The sequence below is a fragment of the Chiloscyllium plagiosum genome, unplaced genomic scaffold (assembly GCF_037043375.1).
Source record: "Chiloscyllium plagiosum isolate Xiang-an unplaced genomic scaffold, Cpla_swu_hap1 HiC_scaffold_51, whole genome shotgun sequence".
In the NCBI taxonomy this organism is placed as follows: domain Eukaryota; kingdom Metazoa; phylum Chordata; class Chondrichthyes; order Orectolobiformes; family Hemiscylliidae; genus Chiloscyllium; species Chiloscyllium plagiosum.
The window spans coordinates 17,392,006-17,400,160 of record NW_028270189.1 but is presented as its reverse complement, the minus strand read 5'-3'; positions in this window follow the sequence as shown (position 1 = coordinate 17,400,160).

Genomic DNA, 8,155 nt, shown 5'->3' with positions numbered 1-8,155 from the left:
TACTTTCCCAATTTACTGGAGCGAGCTTGATCCTCTACCCTCCAGGCTTCAATGATGCTTGACCAGAATGTTCACACATTTGATATTGCATGCGGACGCCATGTAAAATGCACCTTATTAACGTCACTATTCCTCAAAAGCTGCTTCAGAGTAAGGTTAGTAATTAGTCTTTCTTACCACACAACACCAACTCCAAAATAACCTGCTCTCTAGTTTGGTTCACAACATACACTTCAACCCACCTCATATACACTTACGGAATTTATTTTTCACAGCATGTGCAGTCACTTAGTTAAGCAGTTTAGAAACAACTTGAGACCATCCAATAAGACTGCAGCATTCACAATACTTGCATGTGTAATTTCCAGAGCACATGATGATCAGATTTTCTGCTACTGTTTTGGTTTCGATATATAAAACACCAATGTTTGTTTCTCCTTGCTATTTGTAAGCTCTACCTAAAATGATTCTGTGAAAGCTGAGTGACATGGTCTGTGTCGTTATTAATGATAGTCATGGATAAGACATTCGGGAGGCTCACCTCGACGCTGGGATGGCCGAGATCGGTTCCAGCTGGGAGCAACGAGGCAGTGATGGAAGAGTATTGGCCCACGGCAAAGATGCCACCTGAGGATCAGCAATTTCGATGTTGGTGGTCTCTGGTGTAGATGGTAATGAAGCTGGTGTCCGGTGATGGGGGATGCAGGTGTCACCGATAGTAAGGAGCTGACTCAGGACCCATGGATTTTCTTCTAGCTATACCTTTCTTTTTTTCAGTATTAAAATTATTTATAACGGTGCCAGTTTGATTCAGAAATGTCTTGTATTTACCCTGTAAAATACACCTGAGAGAAAACTCAAAATCGATATCAAAATATTCCACTCAGCATTTATTGTAAACCTCCAGTTTCTGATTTGTGGGATTATTCTGCATTTAGGAAATGTGTCAATTATCAGCCGGAAAGGTGTCCATATTCCCCTGGCGATTATCCATCTGTGGATCGAGAAACAGAGGTAATGTTTTAGCATGATGACATTTTTCAAATCTTTGACCCTTTACTGTATTCCATTCTTGGAAAGGCTGTTAAACTCGTTTCATATTATCCCATTTGCTGCAAACTCGCACAGTTCATTAAACTGTTCAAAAGGAATTAGATTTATCTCTTTCGGTAGATTGAATGTTGTCAGTGAATCTGGGAACGTCATAACAAATAGTTTTGCTGTTGTGCAAAACAGAGCGTTCAAACAGGAATAAGGACGAGTCTTTTTGCTGGGTTTTTCGCGCGGAGATCAGTGACTATTAAACGGACTCAGTTCGTTCCTGGTCATTGTGACCAAATGTTCAAGGCAACAGATGGCAATGATGATGATGATTGACATCTACAGGGCCTTTCCTACTCACTAGAGTCACCATTGTATTACAGATCAGGTGGGTAGGAGAGATGATGATCCTTATGGCAACCTGAGACAGTGCAGCAATTTATCCCATGTTGTTAGTCTCACTCTATACCATAAACCAGTTAGCCAGCGGAGTGAGCTAACTGGATTCCGTTTACTGCAAATCTATAACAAACAATTCAGTATATTTATAATTTGTAGTGTTTCACGTGGAACCAGCTGCGACACCTTTCAACACCACCAGCTCTTCTTATACTTAACTTCTTCAGTTGCAGTTGTTATACAATCTCTTTCCAATGAACGCTAAACAATTCGTGAGTGTTCCACTTTTACATCCCCATCCAGGCAGCCCAGAATCCCTGTCACTGTTAAATTCGCTCCTTGTGTGTCTGCATGTGGCTTTTCAAATATTTTGGAATCAGCTTCTATTTATTTTTCTTTCTGAAAAATCATCTCTGATTTCAATAACTCTCAGAATAAAAAGTACCTGCTGTAAACTTCTTTGTCGTTCCTCGCTGGTTTTGATGCTCTAAACTTTAGTTATACATTCATCTCAACGAGGGAATTTCCCTCCTATTTACCCTTAACAACCTCACATAAGCTGAAAAACCTCCATTAGGATACAACTCAGTCATCCCTGATTTGTTCTGCTTATTCTTCATCTATCACACCATCCCATTAAACCCTTAAATTACTTTTCACTTGGCTTTATCTCTCAGTAAATGAGACCAGGGTAGTTTTAATTAACGTACACCAGAGATTGTTCAAATCTCGGGCTCATGAGATTGACAGAGAGCGATGTTGAGCGAAATAGACTGTCTTGGCAAATACCAGTGTTATGAAGTTGTGGGTGTAATGTACCTTAAATTTCTGGCTAGCACAAGGAGTCCAGAACAAAGTAACAACATAACATTTGGTCGAAACAACTAACAACTTTGTTACATGGATAAAAAAAAACAAATTCGAATTCGCCTAATCAGTTTAAATTATGCCCCAATCAAGTTTGAATATGGTATTTTAACAATGTTAAAATCAGTGAAACGATCCGACGGTTTGTGGAACAAATATCAGACATGTTGAACAGTTACCCAGAGTGGCAAAGAACAGCAAACACAGCAACCAAAAGTCCAACAGATGTCGGATTCTAGTAAGATCTCCGAGAGGTACCTATCTCGAGAAATAGATTGCAAAGAAAAAAGCATCGACACCGACCTGGAGAGAAAATGCACAGAGGAAGATACAAAGAGAAGATTCGACAACAAGCTGGTTTTTAAATTTGAACACTTTTGTAAATATTAATGGGGTCGGGGTTGGGGAAGGCTTTTCAGACCAGTATTGTAGAGCAGAAGGTTAAAGACAGGTTTAGAGAAAGGCGTTGTAAGTAGTTGTAAGTTAATTATTCTCTGTAAAATGTAAAAAAGAAATAAAGTTGCTATTTTTAACTTTAAATACTAATATTTGCCATAGTTCTTTGCCTCTTGAATTTTAACAGAATACAGCACGGGTTGAATGCTTTCTGTGTTGCTGGTTTACATTAGCAGATGAGTTTATCCCGTTATGAAATACCAGTTTCTGTGATTGCTGTTGTTTCGCTCATTTGTGCATTTTGCCTCAGTAACGATTTTGAAGTTGTCCCCTCGATGCAAAAGTTCCGTGCTTTTGCACCATTGTACAAAAGGTGCAGTGTGTCTAAGCAACAGGGCTCCCTACAATAACATCCGACGATGATTCAATCTATCTATCCTGATATTGATCCATGGAAGCAGCACTGCGCACTCTCCTCGAGTTTGCAAAACAATTCCATCAAAAATAATGTAACATCCTCGCATTCAAGGGGATTTCATTCCATCACCTTCAATTCCTCATAGAATCCGATTCAACAAGTTTTGTCACTGAGTCATTTATTTGTTTGTGTTCGAATCATGTGAGCAAAGGGTCACAGTTGGAGAGTGCTGGTTCCATAAAACAGAGGTCAGACCATACTCTGTGCACTGTACTCTGCTGTTCATCATTTCACTAACAGCAGGTAGATGCATCTATGCGCTGCAAAATTTTCACGCCAGTTTTAAGAAGCAAGATAAACAGTTCCTGGTTCCTACTTTTGTTATCACACAGACCAAGATTGTAAATGATGGAAACATGCACCGGTCGAGACTGTCTGCTCTCCCAAATCCCTTTTCTCCCCAGCAGGTGGTAAGATGCTGATCTGAATCGCTTTCTTCTGTTCCCTGCGAATCTGGGATGATGTGAGCTGTGAAAACTCTTCTCTGAGCTGGGGGTAACGTGGTAAAGTTTATGCACATCAGGTGCAGTGTGCCTGAGGGACAGGGCTCGCTGCAGAAACTTTCCATGCTGATTCAGACAGCAGAGCCCTCGCTGTGAATTCGAGAAGTACACAGACACTGTTCCCGATTACTTGGAGAGAGTCTCTCTTTCCCAGCATTTCTGCACTTTTCTTTTTCTGTCTCAGATGGAATTATTTGGACAAGGTTCCGAAAAGAATATGAGTTCCTGTGCATGCAAGATCTCCCTTTTGTACAGCTTTCCAGAATTTCCATAACTCCCGCTCCTACTTGCCCCCTCCCCCGCTGCAGAAGCCCGTGTTTGATAGGAAGCAGAAGAGTGTATTCACCTTGCTCTCCCACAACACTGATTGCCAATAGAAGATGAATTCGTCCAGCTCCCAGCGGGGGAAGGGCTGGTACAGCCTCCTGGGAAACGGGAGGCAGAATGGCAAGGAGCTATTATTAAATCTCAGTGCTGCCTTCACTCCGAAACAATACATAAAGCCTTTTTTAAACAAGGAGACTCACCTGATTTATAGATCACGCTTAAAGTGTGGTTATGGCTCGTTGGTCTTGGGTGTGATATCGCCTCGGGTAGGTGATGTACGTGCGAGAAGTTACACTTGAGCCCTGGAGTTTTGCATCCGGTCCCATTTTTGACTCAGCAAGAATGATTTCGATGCGATAGAGGTCAGATCAAGATATTGAATCTTCAAGACACACACCAGCTGCTTCTTGTAGGCGGTTACTAGACTGAGAAAGGGATTTACTAATTTCAAATGATGCTGCTCCTGTTAATGTGGATCTTGCCGAGCGCACGTCCTGTGCGGAGTGACCTGAATGCCTTGTTTATCTCACGCTGTGTTCTGCATGTCCTTGATTACTATGATCTGCCTTTACCAATTGCAAAGGTTTTCACTGCACTCAGGTAAATGTGACAATCAATCAAATAAAATCAATCAAACGAACGACACAGACATTTCTTTCTTGTTTGGTGCCAGCACAGCGAAGGTGGGCTGTATGGCCTCACTTTGCACTATTCCGTGATTCTCAGTGAAATCACAGTTAAACCAACAGAATGTGGGAAGTTGCTCACAGATTACATTGACACAGCTGGGACACATCTGCGCCACAGTGTATCACACAATAATAGTGAAGTCCTTCTTGAAATCATCCTCTGAGGCACACGCTACACGCCAGATTAAAAGCTGAAGATCGCGGGAAACTGCTGTAGTCAGCGCTAACAGAGCGATCCAGCGGGAGCGTACTGGGCTCATAACCCAGAAATTAATGGCTTGAAAACATCCTCTGCTCGTTGACAATTCCAGGTTTCAGTGTGTTACTGCCCCGCCTCTAGTGGGCGGCACGGTGGCACAGTGGTTAACACTACTGCCTCACAGTGCCTGATACCCGGGTTCAATTCCCGCCTCAGGTGACTGACTGTGTGGAGTTTGCACATTCTCCCAGTGTCTGCGTGGGTTTCCTCCGGGTGCTCCGGTTTCCTCCCACAGTCCAAAGGTAAATTGCCCGTAGTGTTAGGTAAGGGGTAAATGTAAGGGTATGGGTGGGTTGCGCCTCGGCGGGTCGGTGTGCACTTGTTGGGCCGAAAGGTCTGTTTCCACACTGTAATGTAATCTATAATATAGCTCATTCAACGTATTGCATGTTGCTTAAAATTCCACTTCCTTTCTCTCAATGTATCTGAAATGAATATCTTGTACTGATACACCCGCCAAATTTACACAGGTGAGGAAACACACGAGTGAATATCTGGAAGCTCTTTTCCTGTTCTCTATCTGTTTTCTCTGATCTGATTCGCAAAATCACTTGCCAAAGCTGGGAATAAACTGGTGTAGGTAAGATATATCAGTTGCAGAGTGCTCTATGAGCATGACGCCCTGCAATTATTCCCCACGCTGTTTCACACAGCAATGTCCTCCCTGTGAAATCAAAAGCCATGAATGGCAATTGGATCATCTTGTTGGAGACAGCATTACGACACAAACACAGTTCCACATTATTAGGACATACATCACCAATTATGTATAACCACAGAGTTATACAAGTGACACAGTATTCAAGAGTGGCAGTAGACTCGATGGGCTGAACGGCTTCTGCCGGCGCGTGAGTGACGCCACACATGGGTGCTGTCCCTCCTCTTGTTTCTGGGACAGAGTGGTTGAGGATGAAACAATGTCTTATCTTTAACCAACTTCCGCGTTAGATTATCTGCAGCCCGCAGCTCAGGGCTATGGGAATGGTTCTCAGTGAGTGAGGGTTTTACTCGGATTCTCTTCATCTCGGACAGTTGGGGCTCAGATACTAACTGCTGCCCGATTGCAGCAAAGAAACAGATGTCGCTTTTAGAAAAGCTTTTCTGCTGGATTGCTGTATGAAGATGGATTCTGAACACCAAACTGTCTGCACAAAAATGCCCTCACATGAATTTACCTGAGGGAAGAGTATCCGGAGTACATTTCTATATTTCCCTCTATCACAACATCTTTGTCGTTCTCTCAGATAAATGATATTGGGAGCAAGTTCCAAATCAAACTTGCTGATTTCCAGCACTTGAGGGACCTGGTTGTGCCGATGAGAGAGAGCTTTAGAGCGTATTCGCGCTTGCCTCACCTCACACTGCCTGCAGGTGGATGGAAATGGATTAATAATCTGCTGATTGACACAGCTTAGTCCAAACGGAAGGGCGAAAGGGCATCATCCCGCGAAAAAGGAGAGGGAATGAGTAGGTGATATTCTTGAAACTCTCTTGCTGCTTCGAAATAAGTTACCAAAGTGGGATGTAGTTGGATCTGAGTGACTCTCAGATGGTTTAGTGTTGGAAATGCAAGAGTGTTTGGGGGTATGATCTTCGCTTCATAGCTTGTGTTAATACTGGCATGTGAGAATTCGTACTTCAAGTCGTCTTCGAGCCTTGGTTGTTTGATTTCACTTTTGCCCGCTCGCTCTATCAACTGTTAGATTAAAAAAAATGCAAATTAGGAAGTTGCACCCCTTGAAATAACTTTGTGTTTTGGGGCCCGGAGTGTCATTTTAGTGGGCATGACACAGTACCATATGTGGTGAAAGTGAAACAAATGTTTCAGGATGTTCACACACACAATCCCACTCTGAATAAATCCACCATCTGGATGTTTGCACAGTTCTGAATGCTGACCTTTAGGAAATGGGAACGTGAAATGATTGGAAACAGCGCTGAACAGGTTGATGGTAATGGTGTGGTGCATGAAGAATGGCAAAAATAAAGTCATTTGGAAAGTTGGGACTGTTCTCCTTGGAGAGCAGAAGGCCGAAAACTGGCCTTGTTAAACCTTTCTAAGACATGAGTGGATTAGACAGAGGAAATAAGGAAGGGAGAATGCTCCCCACGCCTGAAGGGATCGAGAACGATTCGGTAGAGTTTAAAAGTAATTAATAAAAGAAGAAAAATGTACATATGGAGTGGTTAGGGTCTGTAAACCACTGCCTGACATTGACAAAGACACAGTTTCAATCGAGTTATTTAAAAAAATATTCGACGTTTATGTTAAAAGTAAAAGTGTGCAGAGTTTCAGGGAGAAGGCAAGAGAATTATACCAACAGAGAAGCACATTTATCTCTGTGGAGAGCCAGCACAGCTAAGGTAGTTTGTGACACATTTGTGATTCTGAGTGGAATCACAATTCGAGCAGCAGAATGCAGGGAGTTAGATAACGGTGATATTGGCAAAGACAGGACACATCCTGAAGGGTCTCCTGCCATCAGACACAGTGCACTTCACTATTCAGATTATACCAGAGTGAGAGCCAGAGAAGGCAAATTGGTTAATTGTACGTTTTGTCAGTACGGGAGTTACGAACAATGATTGGAAGCGGAAATACTGGTGATTTGTTCACATTTGAAGTGTTTACGGGAAGCAGGGAGTTGAGGAAGACAGATGGTAAAGCTATTGAGATCTGACTACAGGAGCAGCAAATACGTTGGACAGCACAGAGGAGACCTTTGAAGTCTTGAATTCTGGTAGATGGGCCGAGCGTGCTTTCACAAGGTCACACTGTTACAAAAGGTAATGTGTCCTTGTCTCTTGGCCTTGTGTTATAGCAAGTCAAATATCGCCGTTACACTGCAGGAAATTCCATTTTCCAACGAGAGGGCAGTCAGCATTTAATAAAGGATACATTGCGAAACCTTTCACATAAATTGTTGCATTCCATCTTAGTGTCTTGCTTTGTTTCCTTGACACTTGACCTATCATTGTGCCTGCACTGAAGGTGTTTTGCTTCTTCTGCGTGGCTTTTATAGTCTGAGTGACATGATGAAGCTGTACTGCCCCATCCTCTGATGCAATTTTCCACTTCAATTCAGTTTGCCCTAACTTCGGTACCTGATACCATTCTCCTTGCTTCGCTTTTAAGCGCTCGTCTTAGACCCAACCTGTCCTCCTCCAAAATAAATACGAAACTCAGCCACACCGC